We start from the raw sequence: 24,896 nt of genomic DNA, 5'->3' as shown, positions 1-24,896 counted from the left end.
AACAAGAGGGATATCAACAGCGCGTTACGTAGATCACTGCTGTATTTAAAGGTGTTCTCTTTTTTTCCTGAGAGGAAAAAGAGAATTTGGAAGCATCTGAAAGTATAAAAAAAATGTGAAGGCTTAGCTCATTTATTTCTCTAACTCATTTTATGTAAATATTTAAATCCATGTGTAGCTTAAGAAAGAATTTTATTTACTAACTTTACTTACTAGCTTTATCAGTAATTTATATTCTTAACATGAGTGAATTTCAGAGACCTTGGGCTTAATTTATTTTACTAAATGGAGTAGCTAGATAAGGAGGGACTGAAAGAGATCAGCTCCAAAGCAGGAAGCATATTCCTCTCAGTGAAAACTCTTGGTTAGGAAATTGCAATTTGTAATTGTAAGAAACCTGACCCCAAGGCTTCTATAAGCTTCTATAATACATCCATTATGGAAGAAATATATCTTAGAAACTTTTACAAGCAGATGATTTTTGTATGGTCTTTATTATTATTATTATTATGTTTGTCTGAATGTATGTAATGACTAGTTTCTTCTAACAAGAAAAAATTAAAGTTTATCTAGTTTCAGACTTTCATGTTAAAGTAACTGAAGTCTAAAGGGGTTGTTAGCCTAATATTATATCAATAGGCTTTACATGTCTACTACTGATGATATCTATTGCTTACAAATAGCGATAAAAAGTGCCCCAGATTATGTGTTCCTAATGAAGGAGGTGACAAGTCACCTTTGTGCATATATTCCCAAGACTGAAATATGTATATTTTCTCCTTGTTTATTATAAGTGTGAATGTAAGTGTAAAAGCGAACAGTGTTATTCAGAAGTTCATGACTATGCAACATCAAATAAGGTCATATCACAAGTCACCAGAATATCCTGAGGCTCTGAATATTTTGTATACTATGACCTAGCAGACAAGTAGAAATTCATGTACACTGTTGTTCCAGTTAGGGGCATTCAAAAACTTACCTCCTTCCTAGAAATGATTAGAACTATGATGAGCTTGATTTGGAGCTTTACCTTTGCTTATTTGTTGATGATATGGTTTCATTTCTTCCTCATAATTCCCATTCGTACTCCTGTTAAGCCAGTTACTATTTATGAAGAGGATAGTCCTGTGTTTGCACAGAGTGTATGCAACAGTACATTTTTCATAGCTATAGATTACCAGTATTGTAGTAGTAGTAGCATTGAACAGTAAATTATTTTCAGTATTAGGATTTAATAGTAAAGTACCACTAGCATTAGTAAACAGTAGTACCAGAATATTAATAGTGTTTATAGAATCAGAGTCATGTAGGATGGAAGGGACCTCTGAAGGCCATCTAGTCGAGCTTCTTTCTAAAAACAGGTCAAAGTAGGTCAGGTTGCTCAGTGCGTTATCCAGCTGAGTTCTGAATGTGCTCAATGACAGGGATTACAGAGTCTCTCTTGGAAATCCATCTTAGTGTTTCACTATGGTGTTTTCTTGAAGAATTGTAAGAAAGAATAACTACATATATGTGCTGAAAGGCATCTGGATAGTTCTGTTAGTATTCTTTTCTGCAAAGCAAGAAATATGGGGGAAGTTATGGTTTAACTGGAATAAATGAGAGGCATGTATCAATTATTTTGTCATTATTACAAGCTGAAGACTTCAAGTAGCTATTTCAATCAGAATAAGTTATATTACAAAGTGAAATACTTAATGGTAATTGCACTGCAAATATTACAATATCAAAATACCATTCTATTAGATGAAAGATTATACTGGATTATAATTTTTTTCCTTGATAATAGTTAGGTCTATTCCTTTCAAAATAACAGCAAATGATTGTTAGATAACTATTTTGTTGCACTGTGAAAAGTAATCATTTACTTTTGGAAAAAAAAAATGCAGAATAGGGCATTTTTACAGTAAGAAAAAAAAAGAACAAATAAACTTAAAAAAGTCAGAGGTGCTGAAATGTCTTGGATTTTTTAAGTTTGTGTGTATTTGGAGAAATGAACCTAAAATAATATTGTGCATTTTCATTTATTGCATTTTATGCATTTTTGCAACATATATGATTAAATATCTAATTTGAATTACATTTGCAGACATCAATCCCATTAATTCAATAAGCTAATTTTGATTCTTCCTGTATTGTACAATCTTTTCAGCAGTCATAAAAGTTTGGTATGACAGTTACACTTGTCTTAGTTATTTCCACAAAGACTGCACAAGGGAAAAAAAGGTAAAATGATGGAGCTTCTCACTGATTTAAAGCAGGATATTTCCCTGTAATTTCTTTTTTTCTTTCTTTTCTTTTTTTTTTTTTTAATTGCACTGATAATGAAGTGCAAAACACAGAATTCTCTTTCACTTTCCCATGCCTGCATTGATTCTGTAAGGTCAATAAATAAATAAATAAATGGTTATCCTGTCATTATTGTTCCAATCGAGGAGAAGTAAAGATTTGTAATTTCTGCTCCAGAAGAGAAAAATTATACTGGCACACTGTAGCATGAGACCCAGAGGCTTGCAAGAGAGCTTAGCAAATACCTACACTTTTTATTTATTTATTTATATATTTTTCTACTTTTAGATTTTTGCTTTTTTCTATTTGGACTGAAAAGCAAGGAACTTACCTGTCACACATGTCTAGAAGTACATTATGAGGCTTCCATAAAGTATATGATATTTGAGACTTCTATGAAGTACTGTAGTGTTTCCTGCAGAGGGAAACTGTGGTGATTTATCACAGAAAGAACGTTTCTAAGAAAGTCATCACAAATAACAACATGGAGCCTCCATTTCCCAGCTGAAAATTCCTGGGAATTAAATGTCTGGAGAGCCACTGACACAACAACCTCCAAAATGTGTTTTATTGAAGTTGTCAAAAATGAAATACTATGAGAAAAAAATTCCTTAGTAGTATTTTGTGGTCATGACAATTTCATTTATTATATTCATGTAAGCATGAAATCACTGAAAGTGTTATGATCTGCTCTACTAATTTACCTGACCTTCCTGTAAAACAAATTAACTACCAGGTAGTACTGCAGATAATATACCAGACAGTATAAAGACTAGTTAGGTATTGATAGTTTAACACAAAGTGTTTGTGCATGCTCTAATGTGACTTTATCACACTAGAGTCACATTCAGCATGCTGGTCCACCATTTGGTACCTAACTGAGAATCCTTGGATGAAATCTTGATGTTGTTGAACTGATAGTGTTGCAACTGACATAATTAGTAGAAATAAATTGAATTTAAAGAGTGTAAGAAGACTAGAAGCAATGAAATCAGTGTATTATAATAATTAAAGAATCTGTAATTAAAATGGGTAAACCCTATGTTCATATAGTATATATTTCATTAATTTCTAATTTCATAACTTAACATATTTACAGTGATAATGAGGGAACTCTGCACTCTGTGTCCTAAGGACAAAATAAATTTAAAAACTACTTGAAATTTCATTGATTTGTAGTGGGAAAAAAAAATATATATATATAAAAAAATCAGTCAAGGGGAGAGTTTGTATAGCCCATCGCATTGAAGTCACATAGACATACCTTAACAAAACAAAAATAAAAGATTTCTGAGGTAATCAAGTTAAAAATAATAATTAAAACAAAACAAATTGGTTCAAGTGTAAATGTATTTTGAAGTACAGCAGTTGGACTGTGTCCTGTTAAAAGCTTCCAAACAAGAATCAAACCTTCATCTCAAACAGTAGTTGTCAAGCCATTCATGTAACACCTTGTAAGTCATCTACTGCCCTCATCAGCATAGAACACACCTCTGTGTTCCTTGACATCTAAATACCAATTTAAAACATATTTCAAGATCAAATAATATTATTCTAATAAAACCAAGGAAGACCTACAGAGACCTGTTTTTGGCAAAGTAGCATACTTTAGGATATATCAAAGCACTCTAGATGATTATTTTTAGGCAGGTGAGTTCTGCCTTTAGTTTGAGGGGAGCTGAATTTTCAAAAGTAACTCATTTGTACTTTATTCATTCTTTGAATGGCTGACACAAAGACTTCAAGAAAGGAACATGTAAAACAATCATTAAAATAAGAATCAGCATGCCAGAGAAGTGAGGATGAAAAGACTGTCTTGAAATTCAAGTAGTGTCCATAATGCTGAAATACAGGTCCTTTCTGAAAAAAAAAAGTTGGACAGATATTGAAATCATTCCACACAGAGCTATAATCTCAGTTTCACAGGGGTAAAAGATTAATGTATATACAAAAATTTGATATGAAAAACAAGACAAATTAGATTTTTTTTTTCTTTTAAAAGTCTGGTAGAAGACACGTGGGAAGAGTCCTGCATGCCAATCTTCCCTAAAAAACTTAGTAAAGTAAATAAAATTTATTACATTGTCCTGGTTTCAGCTAGGATAAAGTTATTTTTCCTCCTAGTAGCAGATATAGTGCTATGTTTTGGATTAGGCTGAGAAGAGTGTTGATAACAGGCTGATGTTTTAATTGTTGCAGAGCAGTGTTTACACTAAGCCAAGGACTTTTCAGCTTCTTGCTCTGTCCTGCCAGCGGGCAGGCTGGGGGTGCAGCAGGAGCTGGGAGCAGACAGACCCAGGACAGCTGACCCAAACTGGCCAAAGGGGTATTCCATACCATCTGATGTCATGCTAAACAATATATAGGGGTGGCTGGCCAGGGTGGGGGGGCCGGGCTGCTCGGGGATAGGCTGGGCATCGGTCAGTGGGTTGTGAGCAATTGCATTGTGCATCACTTGTTTCATACACATTATTATTATTATTATTATTATTAATCATCATCATCATCATCATGTCTTAATAAACTGACTTGATCTCAACCCACAGGCTTCATTTTCCTGTTTCTCTCCCCCATCCCAGAGAGGGAGGCGGGAGGGTGAGCAAACAGATGTGTGGTGCTTAGCTGCTAGCTGGGTTAAACCACAACATAAATTTAGTAAGTGTCTGCCACCCAATTTAATATCTACAGGACTTAAGCCTATGAAACACTTGCCCTCACCAGCAAGAGCTCTAGCCATCCTGCCCAAATCACAGAAGGTAAAAGAATGACTCGGAGAATGAAGAACCACCCACTGTAGGAGAATACCAGGTTCAAGACCATCTAAGGGTCAAGGACATCTAACAAATCCATGGGATCTATTGAGATGCACCCATGGATACTGAGGGAACTGGCAGACGAAGTTGCTAAGTCACTATCCATCTTATCTGAGAAGTAATGGCAGTCCAGTGAAGTTCCCAGAGACTGGAAAAGTGGAAACATAACCCCCATTTTCACAAAGGGAAAAAAAAGGAAGACCTGGGGAAATACAGGCCAGTGAGTCTCACCTTTGCCTGGCAAGATTATGGAGCAGATCACCCTGGAAAGTATTCTAAGGCACACATAGATAGACAGGTGATCAGTGACAGGCAACATGTGCCTCACAAATTGTTGGCCTTCTACAGTGGGGTTACAGCATTGGTGGATAAGATAAGAGCAACTGACACTATATATCTTGACTTGTGCAGAGCTTTTGACACTATCCTGCGTGACATTCTTGTCTCCAAACTTGAGAGAAATGGATCTGACAGATGGACTACTCAGTCGATAAGGAATTGGCTGGATGGTTGTACTCAAGGTGTTGTGGGCAATGCCTCAATATCCAGGCAGAGACCAGTGACTAGTGGTATAGCTCAGGGGTCAATATCAAGACCAGTATTATTTAACGTCTTTGTTGGAGACATGGACAGTGTGATTGAATGCACCCTCAGCAAGTTGCCAATGACACCAGGCTGTGTCATAAGGTCAACACAGAAACTTGTTAGGGTTGAGGGGTGGACCTGTGTGAACTTCTTGTAGTTCAGCAGAGCCTAGTGCAAGGTCCTGCATCTGGATCAGGGCAATCCCAAACATGAATACAGTCTATTTGATGAGTGGACAGACAGCAACCCTGTGGAGAAGAGATTTTAATGGCTATATGATATATATATTGACAAAAGAATATGGGGTTAAAAACAAACTAGTAATCCAGTCAAAAACACACTGCCTGTTACACAACATTTTTGTATATTCAATTAGACTTAATTATGCTTAGTTTTCTAGTTTTTAATTTTTTTCATCTTCAACAGAGGAATAGAATAAAAAATGTAGAAAGGGGTATGGACGTAATGAGAATGGGATAAGAATGGGATAATAGAAGTAAAATACATAAACATCACAGAATGTATGAGTGACAAACACCATCTAGTCCAGACTTACCCATCCTTCTGCATTACCCACCAAGTTCACCCAGGTCCTTGAACAAAAGCCATCCCATGGATGGGCTTTCCTTTCCCCAAGGCTAGAATAACCTAGACTGTCTTCCCCAGCATGTTTTTTTTATGTGCACTACAGGAACTTTATCTCCTTCTACAGTACATAACAGTTTTGATTGGCCAGGACCAGCTCAGCTGGCAGATCCCCTAGTGTTGATTAACCAGGTGGCTTTTGCTGAATGTGTACCCAGTGTTTGAATGTCCCAGCACCCATTGCTCTCAGCATAGTCTTTTAACATGCTATGGGGTGTCCTCTTGCACCCCTCCTGGAATATTGGCAGACTTGAATACCTCTCTGTAATACCTGTACACCAATGTGTGTAGCATGGGGGAAAAGAAGAAGAATTAGAGACCTGTGTGCAGTTGCAGGGCTTTTATCTCATTGCATTTACAGAAACATGGTGGGATGACTGTCATGGGCAGATACATGTTTTTAGGAAAGACGAGCCAGGAAGGCGAGGTTGTGGTGTTGCTCTTTATGTGAGAGAACAACTGGAATGCATTGAGCTCTGCCTAGGGGTGGATAAAGAGCAAGTTGAGAGCTTATCAGTAAGGATTAAAGGTCAGGCTTCCATGGCTGACACTGTTTTGGGTGTTTGCTACAGGCCACCTGATCAGGAAGAGGAAGTAGATGAAACCTTCAACAGACAGCTGGAAGTAGCCTCACAATAACAAGCCCTGGTTCTCATGGGGGACTTCAACCACCCTGGCATCTTCTGGAAAGACGACATAGCTAGGCACAAACAGTCCAGGATGTTCCTGCAGAGCACTGAAGACAACTTTTTGACACAATTGGTGGATACGTATGTATGAAACATACATTAAAAATAAATAAATAAATAAATAAATAAATAAATAAATAAATAAATAAATAAATAAATAAATAAAATAATAATAATAATAATATATGTGTGTATGTGTGTGTATATATATATATGAGTGAAAGTGTCAAGGAGTGGTGAAGTCAAGAGCTGAGAGAGAGAGAGGTGGGTGTGACAGTAACTCACCAAGGGGTGCAGTCCCACAGTCAGGAGAGCAGGGCCAGGACAGGGACAGTGACTGTGGTCAGACATGTGATGGCCTGGCCCAGTCTGCAGTGACCAGGAAGGTCCAAATACAAGTGTATAATTGTGCCTGTGGGTCAGTATTGACAAGGCACATGGCATGTCTTCAGTCTGACTACAGCCAGGACCCATTGCGAGATCCTGAGCTTAAAAGCAGCACTTGAAGGAGTTGGAGTCAGGCCCCACATCTCCCAGACATTTCTCGCATTGCTGCTTCCCATCAGCCCAATCTCAGTTCACACAGCTGTACCAAACCAACACTTGCCTGAGGCATTAACAGCCGAACACTTGGGTGGGATGAGGAGGGTGCACTCTGGTCCCTGACACAGTCACCCATTGTGTTCCAGTTACAATCAATGGCAAGAGATCCTACTATTTAACTAGTTTCTCATGTCTAAGAGTGCAGTTGCAATATAGTATATAAACAAAAAAATATTAATACATGCAAAGGGATCTATCTCACTGCTTTTCTGCCTACCTTTCTGATATAAATATGAAATAAATCCTATTCCTTGGTGATCTAAAGTGAGTTAAATGATTTTACTTCCTATTTCGTAGGTCAGAAGCAATTATACAGATGACTAATCAGCTTTAAACAGCAAGAGATACAAATGATTTCAATATCCTACATGTTTTTGCAAGAATTTTTTTTAATTATACAAAGTGGTTTTCTGTGACTGGTGTGCACGTCTTATATTTAGTTGCCAAATTTTAGCTCATTCAGATAATCTCATTGTCATTTAATGAACAAATACTCCAATGTAGCAGAATTATAATAATATTTCTATTGTTATAAGTATGGGATAAATTTGAAGCACTGTCTAATACATTTTGCTTAAAAAGTAATACAGAGACAGTATCCACCATATGTGTAAAAATAAAGAAATTGAAAGAGTGAAGGAAAAGGCTAAGGTCTGTAGAAGATGGTTTGATTTAGAGATTGTTTCATACATAGAAATGTTGCTTAAACATTTTTGAAACACCTCACCTCTTCTCAGAAACACCCTGTGTAAAATGAGTGACAAATGGAATGATGAATGATAAAGAAAAACAAAAGTGACATTCTACGTTACATATCAAATATAAGATGTCAAGGGTTGAAACAAACCCAAGAGTAAGCACCTGGGAAAAGACTGAACACAGTAGCTACATCTGTCCAAAATTATAACTGAATTTTTGAAAATATGTCCTCAACTGGAAAACATTTTAATCAGAAATTAACTGAAGACCTGATAATTATAAGAATAGGAGAAAGGAAAGGGTTTTTTTTTTTTTTTTTTTTAATCTTACAGAGAAAAATCATCAAAGAAAGAGTTATTTCTTTTTTTCTTTTATTAATTTATTTTATTTTTACTTACTAATTGGAACAATGTCAACAACCCCCCTTCTTGCATGCACACTTCAGACCCCATAATCTGAATGACCATTTCGTTGTACAATCCACCACCACAAGTAGCAAAGCTAAGGAATTATTTGCTACAGAATACTATATCTGCTGAAGTTTGCCACTGAGTTTTGTAATTGATCAGACAGTTAGGAAAAAAAAAAAAAAGAGAGAGAACTATAAGACCTAGAAAAATAATCTGACTCAGAAAAATCCTTGAATAAATTTAAAATTTTCTGTTAGCTGTTATCAGAGATCACAGATAGATACAGAGACATGAAGACCTTTGAAATTATCCAGAAGGCCAGCTTGAAGCTTCTCCTCCCTCCCCCCCTCACCCCCCCAAGTAATAATTTTCATTCCAAATCCACTCTCTGTTTTATTTAGGATACATTGGGCTGTGCTAAATTGTAATCTATGTCTTCCGGGCTGTACATAGAATCATAGAATGGCTTGGGTTGGACCTTAAAGATATCTAGCTCCAACTCCTCTGCCATGGGCAGGGACACCTTCCACTAGATAAGGTTTCCTTATTCAACCCAGCCTGGAACACTTCCAGGAACAGGGCATCCAGAACTTCTCTGACTCTCCATACTCATTGTGAAGAATACCTTCTTAATATCTAATCTAAACCTACCTTCTTTTAGTTTAAAACCATTTTCTCTTGTCTTATCACTACTCTCCCTCACAAAAAGTCCCTCTCCAGCTTTCTTGTAGTCCCACTTTAGATACTGGAAGGGCACTGTAAGGTCTCCCTGGAGCCTTCTTGTCTTTGGGATAAACAACCCCAAGTATCTTAGCCTTTCTTCATAGGAGAGATGCTCCAGCCCCCTGATCATCTTTATGGCTCTCCTCTGGAGTCACTCTAACAGGTCCAAGTCTTTCTTGTGCTGCGGGCCCCAGAACTGAATGCAGTACTCTAGGTGGTGTCTTATAAGAGCAGAGCAGAGGGTGAGACTCACCTCCTTCAACCTGTCAACTACACTTCTTTTGATGCAGCTCCAGACAACGGAAAAAAAAAAAAAAAGAGAGAGACAGAAATATTTTCTTGAAATGTAGAAAGGGTGCAGTAATGGAGAATGGAGGGATAAAGAGTATAAAACATCTTAGTTCAATCTCCTGACATTTTAGTAGAAAAACAAAACAAACAAACAAACAAACAGAAAACACAATACTTTTCCTTACATCATGTAGCTTCTCTGTGGAAAATAATAAACAAATTGTAGATATGTGTTTTCACCTTACTTATAACAAGTGAAGAGTGAAGGTCTATACCAGTGATATTGAGTTTCATGTTTCAATCTTTTAATTTATTAATTCTTTATACCCCAACACATTTTTCCATATATATATATCTTTGTACACATAGTACACACTAGTACCCTTTAATATTTTCTTTTCTTTTTATTTTTTCTCTCTCTCCAGAAGCTTAACTCTCAATATTCATTGCAATATTCAGAGTCAGGACAGAAAATTACTATTTTGAATACCTAGTATAGGTATTGAATAACAAGCTAATATATATTTTTTTTCAATTTATTTTTTTTTCAGATTCCCTACAAATATACTGCCATAACTCTCATAGACCCTCTTTCACTCCATTATTTATGATGCAAAGTCAAAATAATTCCCCAATGACTCTGTTAGAGACCACTGAATCTGGATAAGGAAGTGAACAGTGTCTTAGCATGAAAGGATGAAGTAGAGGTAAATTCTTTCTTTGTACCATACCAACCACACATCATTAGCACTCAGAAGCTTTGTTCACATATATAAAATTAATTAAGGAAACAGCAAACAATAAAAACAAACCTTTCTACCTTTTGAATAAAGATATTAGCTGTGTTAACCAAGGTTATCATCATTCTAGATGATTTGGAATACATGCCTGGCTGTTTATTATAGACATAACTGAACCATACATCTCTGGGGAGGTTTCAGCAGTATATTGATTTGTTCCATCTCCCATGAAATAATTTAATACTTGTGATAAGCATGTTAATGAAGATTTTTCTTAAAGCTTATGATGCCAAAATCTATTAGATAATAGTATATTTTCTTTCAAAACCTCGGGGAATAACTAAACCAAATAGTGAAGAGTGTATTAAGATTAAAACTAATGGATTTTTTTTTCCAAGTAGTATTTAGATTAGAAATTTGCCTCTAGCAAAATATGGTCTCTAGTAAAAAAATAAAAAATAAATTGTATTGAAGCATATTAGATGTATATTGTTACATGAGAAAATATACACATGAAAAAAATTGTGAAATAGATTATTTCTACTCTGTACTTGTTAAACGTTAAAATAATAAGTTTAAATTCCACATAATTAGAATATTAAGAAGGTCAAGAAAGCTGTTTAGGAGCACCCTCATGCTGGAGCAATGACTTTCCATTTGTGGCCACAGAAATGGTAACAGAGCAATTATATCAGTTGAATATTCATAAGTCCGTGGGGCAGGATGGTATTTACGCCAGAGTACTGAAGGAGTTAGCAAATGTTATAGCTGGACTCCTCTCAGTAATTCACCTAAAGTCTTGGGAGTCTGGGGAGCGTCCTGCTAACTAGCCAGTCACTAGTAGCATTCCTCAGGACTCAATTCTAGGGCCAGCTCTGTTAAACACTTTTATTAATGATCTGGATGCAGGATTTGAATACATTCTTAGCACGTTTGCTGAAGTTATTAAACTGGAAGATGCTGTTTACTTTCTGGAGGGACGAAAAGCCTTACAGAGGGATCTAGATAGATTGGAATGCTGGGCAATCATCAATGGCATGAAGTTCAACAAAGATAAATGGCAGGTTCTGCACCTGGAGCAGAGTAATGCTAGACACAGGTACAAACTGGGAGACGAGCAAGTCTGCAGAAAGGGATCGAGGGATGTTGGTTGATAGCAAGCTCAACATGAGTCAGCAGTATGCCCTGGCAGCCAAGAGGACAAACTACATTTTGGAATGCATTAAACACAACACAACTAGTCACTTGTTCTCCCTTTGTATTTAGCATTGGTGTAGCCTCACCTTGAATACTATGTGTGGTTCTAGTCTCCACAATACGAAAAGGATGTTAAGATACTTGAAAGTGTCAAGAGGAGGGCAACAAAGCTGATAAAATGGTTGGAAGGCATGTCCTATGAGGAAAGGCTGAGGACATTTGGTTTGTCCGGTTAGAAGAGGAGGCTAAGAGGCCACCACATTGCTGTCTACAAATTCCTGAAGAGGGAAAGCAGAGAGGGAGGTGCTGGTGTCTTCTCCCTACTAATCGATGACAGAATGTGTGAGAATGGCACAAAGCTGCATCCAGGGAGGTTCAGATTTTCATAGAATCATAGAATGGCTCAGGTTGGAAGGGACCTCAAAGATCATCTAGTTCCAACACTCCTGCCATAGGCAAGGACACCACACACTGGATCAGGTTGCTCAGACATAATGAGAAATTTCTTAACTGCAAAGACAGTCAAACACTGGAACAGGCTTCCTAGTGAAGTGGTTGATGCCTCATCCTTGTCAGTGTTCAAGAGACACCTGGACAACGGCCACAATAATATGCTATAACTGTTGGTTAGATCTGAAGATGTCATGCAGTTGGACTTGATAATCTTTGTAAATCCCTTCTAACTGAACTATTCTCTTCTTAATCGGGAGTTAACAGATAGGACTCTCTTATGCTAATGATGATACTCCATCTTAAAATTAGCAATCATAAAATGTATCATCAATTTTGAGGCAGTTTCAGTGAACATTTCAGAACAACGGTGGGGCAAGTGCACTGGGTACTTTCTCAAAACTGGGTGACATGCAGAGAATGTGGTGTCAGACTAAAACTTCTATTACATGTTGTATCACATTGTTACACCATTTTCCTAACAAGAGGAAGAGCCCAAATTCTGTGATTGGAGATAGGAAAGGGTGATAGGATCACTTAGTTCAGTCCACCAGCTTTGTGGGAAACAGTGAAATAGGCATTATTACAGTAGGTGGGAATATATTTTCAATAAGAACACCTTTTCTGAATCCTGTTGTTTGCTGTTCTCCAGCCTAAAAAATGCTATGAGATGCTGTGTTATGTTAATTGTTATATCCTTAGAAGAAGATGCAAGCTTGGAAAAAATATTAACAAGCAAACATAAATATTTTTTTGTAAACATGATCTGGACTGATTATTTCTAACTTGAGAGGTTTGGTAAGAAAATATATTTGTACGTAAATTGATGTTATTAATAAGAGATTTAATGTTCAGTATCTCTTGCACTGTGGCTGATATTCTGTGGAAGGAAAATGCAGAATGGTTATGTAAAACTGTAATTTTACGTAGTGAAATGAAGAAAAAGAGATGCCTAGAAGAAAGAAATACGGTACAGAAGTACAGAAAGACATACAGATATACATTAGATGTGTTCATATATACATTAGGACTAAAAGACCCTCTGTGTTTATATATATATATAAATAAATCCTTTGTGCAAGTATATATGTATATTTTATGTAGTATATGTATATGTAACTGTATTAATGCATATATTTACACAAAGGGTTTTTATTCTAAAGAAAGACATAATTTATGCTTTACAATGTGGATCTGATTCTAAATCACAAGCTTGACCTACTTTTGTGTGTGTATGAGTGAGATAAGCTCTTCCAGAATGTGATTTAAGGCTGAGGTCAGGTTATTTGATAATATATAAATTATATATATATATATATTTATTTATTTATTATATGTCCCAAAAGGATTGCACTGTAAAGTGAATAACTGTTCACAGTCCATAGGCAGAACTATGATTTAAAATTTGGTAAGCCAGTGAAGTCTCCTTTCATGAATGTTTAATTATTTCTACAGATTAAATTACCAAAGGGAGCTGACCGAGGACAGTTTGTAGGCTAGACAATCAGGTAAGGAGTTCCACACTGTCTTCCATATGTTTGCAATTCCTACTAAGTTTGTTGTTTTTTTGTTCCTGGTTATTTTATAAACATACTTGGGCCTAAGTTTATTTTGAAAAACAAACAAAAAAAAAAAAACAGTTTTTTTCATTTTTCTGTTTCTCAGAAAAAAATTACATCTTCATTATAATTTATGGTAGTGTGAATAAAGTAACCAGTGAGTACCTTTTAGCATAAGAAAAATAAAACAAAATGTGAAATATAGATAGAACAGAACTTTACTTGGAGAAAATGTTGAAAATGAAAGCATATGTCTATCTCTTGGATGTAAATGCTGATAGTACAACAATAATAATGCAACAATAACCAAAAGATATCAATCTGTGAATCAACATTACCACAAAGGCTCACAATATCTAAATAAGTAATGAGGACTATTTTTTGCATACTTTTTTTGCAGAAATGAATAATGAACATTTAGAGGTGTGACTGATACTGTCTTTCAAATTGCACCAGTCAAGTATGTCCTTTATTGTTTGCTATTCTTCATTTTTATCAAGTATCTAGTTTCACTGTTTCTGTGAAAACAGAAACATTCATTTTTTTATTTTTTAGTTACAGCACTGTCTCTTGTTAGTTTATTCAGTAATTCTGCAGACAAATGACAAAGTTAATTCTGGGAGAAAACGTACAGTAATTACATAATTATTTTATTTTTAAAGTCGTTTTATTTGTGAAAACACTGTTTTCATATGTCACTGTTTCTTAAAAGAGAAACAAAGATCTAAACTCATTAGAGAAAATAAGCCAGTCCAATTGATGCTATTCAACTGAGCTGCAAGCCATGGGAGGTCAAAAAGACAATATGTCCCAGTCAGCGCATGAAATGTCCACATAAGAGGCAGACAGTGGCTCTCAAATCTCAGTGCAGTGTACTTGGAATTTTTCTTACTTATGTGTAGTATTTAGTGTCTTTTATTGTCTTAGCGCTTGTGCTCTGCATGAAAACTTTATGTCAAAAGAGAAGACCTTGACTGTGGTGTAGTGACCCCACCGACACCAGGGTTCTTTTAGGATCAGTAACTGTTACCACTTTATTGAGGGCATAACTTCATCTAACTTTACTGAGGACAGTACACCAATTATACCAATTGTTCTACAGCAGTACTTTTCCACTAACTCTTCATTGGTCAACAACTTTGCCCGGCAACAGCAAACACCCAGAAACTTCCATGTCTTAACGACTGGAGAACAAGCAGTCAAGAACAAGCAAGGTGTCTCCTGAATCACCCTTCTTTGTTCCTTCTAAACTCTTTACAGTCCTGATGGCTTCATTGTTAAGAGTCCGATGTTATCACCAGCCATGGGGCTTGTCAACCCCCACGGCCACACTCTCACACTTGACCACTCTCAGTCCTGCTTGAATAGGCAACTGTTTCATCTCTTCCATGTTGTGATTTCTTCTTTCTGTATTCAGGCTTTTGCATATAGATCTTTGAAATTATTAAATTTATTTATTAAATATTGGTGTTGTGCATGGTGCGGATTTCTTTGTCATTCTTGTGGTTACACCACACGTAAGATATTGCTGAGATTTAGGCAAGCTTGCACTGCAGGTGCTATGGTTCCAGAATGATCATTTATCTCCTTTGCCACAATCACAGAGAATTAAATTCTCTTTATGAGTGACTATATGGGTGATTCCCAAATTTAACCAGGATTTCCTACACTTCTATTGATTTTATCTTATGATTCTAAGAAAGAATTTAATCCTGCAATTAGCATATCTGCCCTTATGTTTCTTGTGTTGCACAGTGTCCTAAGCACCTTAAGTTTTGCAATAAAAAGGGGTTCCACCTGTATGCTTGTAGGTCTTCACTTTCAACCCTACAATCTTTCACTTGCAACTGCATATCCTTTTGACTGAGCTGTTGTATCAGTATTTTTCTGCTACTGGTCTCATGCATTTTTTCTTTTGCTGTTATTTTCATGAACTTTCACAAAGCTTAGCATCAAATCAGAGTGTAATTTCTGCACCTGAATAAAGCATCCTTCAGTCAGCTCTAATAGCATCATTATGGGCAACACACAGAGGAACAAAAACTTCTGTCAAGTTCCTGGAAAAAACTCCGTAATTATTATCTGGAAAGTATTATGAGGCAACCACCTGCTGCATTAGAGAGGACCCCCAGAGGAATACACTCATATTAAAGATTTCTGTCACTGCTTCCTTGCTTACCAATTTCCCTTTTATTTACATCTCTTGTTTTGTTTAGTTTTTGTTTTTTCCCCCAAGTTACTGTTAGAGTCAATATATGCCTTCTGCATATAATTTATTTACAATAGAGCTCTTAGTTTGGAGATGATCTCACAGATACATGATTTTCCCTGTCATCATCCAGCCTTATAATACTTGAAGAAATATTAGGATGAAACTTCTTCTGTATTTTTAGAAGAATAATATGTAACTGATTTTCTTGCATCCCTTAAGTTTCATGTCTTAACAAAGACCTTAATAAAGCTCAAGGTAATTCCCCTGTATTCCCAAGTCAAATAATAGTTTCCTTTCAAGATGAAGCTGATATCAGGAAAAGATTTACAAATAAGCTACAAATGAAAGAGCTTTCAGGATATACTGTGGCTGTTCACTGAATAATAATGAAGATAAATATAGTCAAGCCAGGTGGGCTTCAACTTCTCTCCAGCACTTTCATCTTGCATTTTAGATTACATTTATATGTAATTAATAATGAAAGTATAGGAAGCTTCAAATTCAGATTGTCAAACCTGTTAATTAATTTCATATAGATTAGAACTATAATATTGTACTGAACTCTAGCAGTTAGGTTCAGTTAAAAAAAAAAAAAAAGAATTGATTAAGGAAGCAAAATATCATTAAAAAAAGTCTTGCAGTTAATGCAGGGACAACATATTTAAACACACACACAAACAAGCAAACAAACATTTGAGGTCATTAAAATAGGACTAATAATGATGTTTATAGTCATAAATCAGATAGTGACAAATGTATCTTTCCTATATTCCATATAGGAATATAATATATATATATAATATATACTATACTATTATATACTATAATATATACTTTAACATGCAAAGATAAAATTATTCTTTCTGCAATTAAAGAGGATGGTAAAATGTTTTAAGTTGAATATATTCTTTTAAAAATGTTTCTGAAACATGTAACTTGCAAGACCTGTTAGAAATATCTAAAAGTTTGCAAAAGGCTAGATGAAAGTTCTGAAATGTCATACAACTTGGTGAGGATGAATCAGAAGTCTACTTTGAGAATTAATTAAAATATATTTAAAAAAAAAAAAAAAAAGATGGTCAGGAAATCTAAATTTACTTACCACACAATAGATTGACAGCAACCAGACCAAAATTACAGAAGAGATCATATGGGATGAAACAACAAAAAACTAGAGAGTTTTAGAAATAGTATTTTTAAAAATATGGCTTTAAGAAAATTAAGTCTTGTCAAATATACCTGGTGTAACATCTCCAATGCAGTTAAGTTTCTGTAGGAAATAAACTAGTGTCTTAAATTGAACATCTCCAACACTCTGGAGAATGTACTATGACTGGGATGTAAGACAATATATGAAGTCTGGTTTACAGAGACTACTGATGAAACCTGCTATTTCACTGTTCTTCCTCACAATATTTTCACTGCCCCAAATTTAGGTCTGTGAGGTGGAGTGGCAATACGAAGAACAAAGAATCATAGAATCATTAAGGTTGGAAAAGACCTCTAAGATCACCTGGTCCAACCATACCCCTACCACCAATGTCACCCACTAAACCATGTCCCTAAGCACCACATCCAACCTTTCTTTAAACACCCCCAAGGACGGTGACTCCACCACATCCCTGGGCAACCTGATCCAATGACTGATTACTCTTTCTGAAAATAAATATCTTCTAATTCCCAACCTAAACCTCCCCTGGTGCAACCTGAGGCCATTCCCTCTAGTCTTACTGCTGGTTATCTGTGAAGAGAGGCTGACTCCCAGCTCCCCACAACTTCCTTTCAGGTAGTTGTAAAGAGCAAGAAGGTCTCCCCTGAGCATCCTCTTCTCCAGAATAAACAACAGCAGTTCCCTCAGCCTCTCCTCATAAGACTTGTCTTCTAGACCCTTCACCAGCTTTGTAGCCCTTCTGTGGACACGCTCCAGGGCCTTGATGTCTTTCTTGAAGTGAGGGGCCCCAAACTGAACACAGTACTCGAGGTGCAGCTTCACCAGAACAGAGTACAGGGGGATGATCACCTCCCTGGTCCTGCTGGCTACACTATTCCTGATACAAGCCAGGATGCTGTTGGCCTTCTTGGCCGTCTGGGCACACTGCCGGCTCATGTTCAGGCAAGTGTCAACCAACACTCCCAGATCATTTTCCTCTGCACAACTTTCCATCCACTCTGCCCCAAGCCTGTTGCATTGCATAGAGTTGTTATGACCAAAGTGCAGGACCCAGCACATACATGTTCTTTGGTACTTTCTTAGTGTCACTTTTTGATATACAGAAAAAAAAAATCATTTGTGTGATGATTTAATTGATAGCAATATATTATTATTAAAAAAAATCAAAACATCTCTGATAGCAAAATAGTGATAAGGAACTCTTTCCCATCTCCAGTGTGGATCTATTCTGAGACAGAAAATCTGATAACCAATAAGATTTTTTTTGGTTTCTTTGTTTTCAGCTAGTAACTTCCATGTATAAGTATCAACATCTTTTAAAAGTTAAAACTTCTATTAACATAAAATTAATGAAACAGAAATGTGGCACTAAAATATTCAGCACAACTGACTAGTTCATAAAAAATAAATGGACTTTTACTAGGTAGGGTAAACGAAGTGACTTAATTTATTTCCTGTCATGTGCTTTTCAAGCTACAAGACACTTATAACACCAAGATGGAAGTGATTGTACCAACATCTATAGTGAAGACACTCCATTGAATTTCTTTCCTAAAATGACAACCAACAGTGACTATACATATGATAGGATTGAGCAATTACTATTCTGACGGAAAATAACTAAATCCTCCTGATATCCCATAAGGGATATGAAATCAATCTATGTAAAGAATACATTCTGCCTATGTGTAATAAAAGAAGTTTTGTTTTAACGGCTCCTATATTAAAATACAGCAATAAGATTTAGGTCTCTCATGCAACAGTACTTATTGGTAACAATATCTATTCTGTTCTGTTAAGTTTTTTTTTTTTATTATTTTGTTTGTTTGTTTGTTTTGAACTTATGCATATGATCTTTTTTCTCCTATTTTCTCTAATACATTATGATACTGAGAAATAATGTATTTCAGCTGTTAAAATATTTTTATTCACCATTTAGATGGTCTTTCTGATCTTGCTTACTGGGATATAAATTTCTACGAAGTAAAACAATGTGACTGATGTGTATTTTTTTTTTTATTTTTTTTTGTCCCCAAATGTAGGCCAGTACTGTATACAAATACAAATTTTCTATATTTTCTTATGGTTCCATTTGTATTTGATTTTTTTGTTCTCTCTCTTTCTATATATATATATATATGTTCTTAACAAATAAAAGCAACAATTTATTTGGATTAAGAGTCTTCAAACTGTTTTTTTGGAGAGTCATGTGTTATCTCCTGATAAATACTGATTTAGCAGTGTTTGCAGGAAGCCAGGCATGAAAGCCAGTGCCATTAAACAGAACTGTCATGTCATCATGAGATCTATGTTCCTAGGTTATGGGATTGGGGATTGGAAACCTGTTTTCCTGCAATGTAAAAATATACTCAACCTAGTCCTTGCTAAGCTTAGAATCATAGAATCATACAATATCCCAAGTTGGACGGATCCTCACAAGGATCATCAAGTCCAAGTCCTGGCTCCACACCGGACCACCCAAAAATCAAACTATATGTCTGAGAACATTGTCCAAACACTTCTTGAACCCCATAAGGCTTGGTGCTATGACCACTTCCTTGGGGAACTGTTCTAGTGTCCAACCACCCTCTCAGCGAAGAACCTTTTCCTAATAACCATTCTGAACCCTTCCAGATGCAGCTTCATGCCATTCCTTTGGGTCCTATCTCTGTTCACCAGAGAGAAAAGAACAGTGGCACTTGCTCTACTCCACCTACTGGAGAACAGCCCAGCAGAAAGGGATCTGGGGATTTTGGTCAATGGCAAGTTGAAGCTGCATCAGAGGAGGTTCAGGGTGGTATAAGGAAAAGGTTCTTCACTAAGAGGGTGGTCGGGCACTGGAACAGGTTCCTTACAGAAGTGATCATAGCGCCAAGCCTGTTGGAATTCAAGAACCATTTGTACAATATTCTAAGACATATCATCTTATTTTTGGGTGAACCTATGTGGAGCCAGGTGTTGGACTTGATGATCCTTGTGAGGATCTGTCCAACTTGGGATATTGTATTATTCTATTAAATTCCATGATATTCAAGTAAGAGCATTTTTAAGACAATTACAATGATATAATGTTATTGAACAAAACTTTTTTTTTTTTTTTTTGAGTGTCCAAAGGAGGGCAACAAATATGGTGAAGGGTTTAGATATATGTGGCTGAAATCACTTTGTTTTTTGAGCCTAGAGAAGAAAGCCTCTGAAGAAAACATCTTAAATATATTTAATCATGTGTACTCTAGATCAAAGACATTCATTGTCTTAATGCAAATAAATTAATTTGCCCTTATATATATAACTATAATACATTTTAAGGTGATTAATAAGGTTATTATTATATGGATAAGTACCATTGAAAACATATTTTTGGTATTGTCCTAATCATAGGTAACTATTATAAAATATAGCAATTCTTCTCTCTCTATTGTTCTGACAATTTCAGAAATTTGGGTTATTAAAATTAATATTTTTATGCATATTGTGACTTAACCAAAAGATATTTATTCTTTATAAGTTTTAACCAAAATCTTTCAGGAAGAAACAAACAAAAAAAAATGTAAACTGAATCATATAGAATTATTGCTATTGTTTATTACTGTAACACTAGTGAAGTTTTAAATTAGACTAGAATGTCAAAATCTACATATATATACAGTGTTTATCAAATAGCTGCTGCTATCCCAAATAATCTGTCTTGGTTTATTTTCTTTTCTCTTTAGTTTTGAAGCACTTTAAAACAAACTGTTATTACACAAAAACTTATTTTGCCTATGGCATCACTGAGGTCTGTTTCAATATAGTAACAGACAAAAAAAAAAAAAAAGGATCTTGACAAACTGCAAAGGCTAACATACGGTTGATATGTAGCATTGAGTTCATTTGTCACATTCATTGTTTAAAGGTTCAGAAATTATTATGCTAACTTCCCATCTACTGCCACAGCACACAGTCTTATTTATTCCAGTAAAACAAAACAAAAAAATAGAACTGCTGAGGTTTCTGAAGCAGACAACTGACTTGATGCCATGTCAGCAGCACACTGCACAGAAAAGCTGGAAAAACATTTCAAAGTACTCTGTGACCTACAAAAAACTACTGAAAGTGTTTTTCTTACAGTAGTTTACATTTAGTACTCTTTTTTTTTCTTTTTTCTTTTTTTTTTTCTTCCTGTAGAAGTGTATACTTGAAAGTTGTTTTGGGATCTTTCTCAAACGCAGGTGTTGTGGTTTAGCCCTGACAGGCAGCTAAGTACCACATAGCTGCTTGCTCACTCTCCCCAGGTGGGATGGGTGAAAGAACTGGAAAGGTAAAAATGTGAGAACTCATGGGTTGAGATAAAGACACTTTAAAGCAAAAGCCACACGTGCAAGCAAAGGAAAATAAGGCTTTCATTCATTATTTTCCAACAGCAGGCAGATGTCAGGTCCATCCAGGAAAGCTGGACTCATCGCATGTAACTGTTTTTTGGGATGACAAACACCATCACTCTGAATATTCCTCCTCTTCCTCCTTCTTTACCCCAACGTTTATTGCTGAGCATTTTATCATATGACATGGAATATCTCTTTGGTCAGTCTGGGTCACTTGTCCTGGCTGTGTCCCCAGCTGCTTGTGCACCCCTAGCCTGTTTGCTGTCAGGGCAGCATGAGAAGTAGAAAAGTCCTTGGCTTTTGTTGCAAGCACTGCTCTGCAACAACTAAAAACATTGGTGTTTTATTGTCACTGTTTTGCTCCAAAAAAAATAAAATAAAATAAAATTTGTGTGAACACCTAAGATGACAATTAGCACTAACCCCAGCTAAAATCATGACAGCAAGGTTTATCTTACGAAAACCTTTTTTTTTTTTTTTTTACCTATTTTTTTTGTTCCTTTACACTTCCTTACTTACATGGTGAGGTGAAATCTGAATAGTTTTGACTATCTACAAGGAAAAAGTCATCCTACTGGCATTTAATCAGAAAATTATGCCAATGTCTTTGTGGTTTTTTTTTTTTTGAAAAAGAAGAAAAAAAAACCCAACAACATTAATTTCTTCATCACATGACCTTTGTTGGACAATGTTGATAAACATCCCCAGGAAAACAATTAATTTCTCCAATCACCAAATACATTAAAGCATAAGAGGATTTTTAAGTATTTAAAATGTTAGCCAGACACCACTGATATCTATCATTAGTGTGAATCACTATAATGGAGAAAAAAATTGAATTAATCGAGGGTGCAAATGACAACACAATTGTAATAGTCTATGCAAGAGACTGTCTCTGAAAAGCTAGAAAAAAAAATAGACAAAATAAAGGGAGAAAGAAGAAACTGAAGAGTGACCTCTTAAAAAGGAAACTGCCATTCTTGTATGTATCAGAGAGGTTTATTAGTAGAACTGGGAATGTTTCAGTCCCACTAAAAAGACACATGGAATGAATGAATCATCTGGAACATCACTTGTATAATTTTGGACATAGTTGTGGTCTAGAAACATGATTTCAGAGTGAAACAAATAGACAAGAATTTGTAGAGTGACAACAGGAATGGAGAGCCCCTTTTTACAACAGGACATTACAGGAGATTATCTAGTTTAGTATGGCAAAGCCAAATCTGAATGGGATGTGACAGCTTTCTATAAATATCTCAGTGTATTTCTATATCTCAGTGTATTTCCATATCTCAGTATTTCAATATCTCAGTATATTTCTATAAATATATCAATGACACAAACATCTGGAAAGGCTAGCAAAGAGACATGTAAAATAAAGAAAATATTGGCACAATAAAGAACAGATATAAAATGGTCCTGAATACATTTAGGAAATATTTAAAGAAATATAATCTTAGAGATGGGAACACAAGCAAATATGATGCTTACCTCTGACTGTATAATATTGACCTCCATAACACTGCAGAATTTTTCTAGAGATAAAAGAAAAATCTTACAGTAGTAAGTTTACAGTACTGAACTCACAAATATGAAGCTTGGAAAGGGTTCAAGAAGTTAAGATCCATCAAAAAGTACAGAAAATAAACAATCTAGAAAGTACTCTCATAGTAAAATGAGTTGTAAAACCCATAGCTTGTGGGAAAATTTCTTTTCATCATTAAATCATTCCCCACCCCCAACCACTAGGACCAGAATTTTAGCCAAGCAGGCTTCAAGGCAGCTACAGGTTGTCCAAAGCAATTTAAAAACAAAAATACTTGTGTCTAAGAACTTTGTGTGGTCTTATTTGTTAGATATATTCAGGACAGAGTAAAATTGCTGAATAGTAAAGTGGGATGGGTGGTGACTGTCAGAGCATGTGTCTAGAAAGATTGATATACCCTCATTCAAGGCCTTCTTTGGTCATTTAAATTCATATTTCTCACATGCCAGGAGAATTACTCTATGAGTTGCTGTAGAGTACTCTCTAAGAGCATTTGATGTATTTCCTGAAGCCAGGACATGATACAGATACATGGGCTCTAAAACTAAGAGCTGAAAAATGTCTCTAGTTTGTGATTGGAAAAGTCAGAAGGAAACAGAAGCACTGAAGGTTAAAAACAAACAAACAAACAAACAAACAAACAAACAAAAAAACTGTTTATATGTTATTGCTGTTCTCTCTCTTCTGATGGTTCCCTAATGTGAAATACACGAAAAGCTGTCCTTCAGTAACAAATGGCTGCAACTTATAAATCAGTATAAATATAAGAACCTTGAGATCTTATCTTTTTGTCCTTAACCATTTTTTTTTCCAAATGGAATTCAGAGAAAGCTGAAAATCTGAGTTTACGTCTGTGTTTACAGTTTTGCAATGACTGCCTAAAATGAACAGAATAACTTATTTTTGAAATGGTTGTTATTAATTTTCTTTAGAGAAGCTTTTATTTCTTTAAGCATCACTAACAACGCATTTTTCATTAAGTTAATGCAAACTCTAGTAAGAAAATATACATATCAATTTCTAAGATAAAAAATAATTTTGATAATTTTTGGTTGTTACCATATACATATCACTTGTGTCTTTCTATTTAGATAATTAACAATTAATCTTATTATCCGTGTCAGAATTATTCCATGAGGACCCTGAGTCTTTACTGCATTTGTAAACCAGTATTAAAGCTTTTCGTTAGTGACACATCTGCTTAAGACTGTCTTTTGTTAGCTAGTTTATTTTCCATAAAAATAGCGGTTGTTGTTTGGCATCTCCTTAAGTTCAATTTTGCATTGTCAATTGAATTCTATTCAGCCTGTCAGAGCTTGATATCCTTTGTCTCTTACAAGATAGTTATTCTATTAGTTTTCTTACATCTAAAAGTATTAAAAAAAAAAAAAAAATCCAGAAGACATTTTTAATGAAAGAACAAACATTTTATTTTGATACCAGTTTTGATACCAAAGTTTTGATACCAAACTTTATAGCATATTCCTATGGCCAAGGCCTACTCAGGATCCAAGCTTACAAAAATAAATAAATTTCTTTTTCTCTCTTTTTTTTTTTCCTTATTTATTTATTTATTTAGTATTTGAACTACAGGGAGAATAGAAAAATAGAGGACAATGTCTGCTTCTGTGTGTATGTGAGTGTCTGTGTCTAAACAAACTAAACATATTGCCCTTTTTCTCCACTGTATTCTTCCTATAACACAATTACTTGATGTTGTGGTTTAACCCGGCCGGCAGCTAAACACCACACAGCCGTTCGCTCACCCTCCCCCCTCCCTCTCTGGGAAGGGGGAGAGAAACGGGAAAGTGAAGCCGGTGAGTTGAGATAAAGACAGTTTATTAAGACAGGAATATAATAATAACAATAATAATAATAATAATAGTGATAATGATAATAGTATTAAT

The 24,896-nt window shown here is 35.4% G+C and overlaps 1 long non-coding RNA gene across 1 annotated transcript; it reads right to left on the bottom strand.

Annotated features, from left to right (window-relative positions):
• Positions 1-275: 275 nt before the first annotated feature.
• On the bottom strand, positions 276-22,980 carry LOC308187810. The gene is made up of 3 exons (XR_013944936.1): positions 22,935-22,980; positions 2,621-2,704; positions 276-1,552 (listed from the first exon to the last, which is right to left on the bottom strand). It is a non-coding gene; the product is annotated as an uncharacterized lncRNA (long non-coding RNA).
• Between the last annotated feature and the right edge of the window lie 1,916 nt (positions 22,981-24,896).

The sequence above is a fragment of the Anser brachyrhynchus genome (genome assembly GCF_964034855.1).
Source record: "Anser brachyrhynchus genome assembly, chromosome: 1".
NCBI lineage: Eukaryota > Metazoa > Chordata > Aves > Anseriformes > Anatidae > Anser > Anser brachyrhynchus.
The sequence above is the reverse complement of the archived record's forward strand: the minus strand, read 5'-3'. Positions and strand labels throughout refer to the sequence as shown.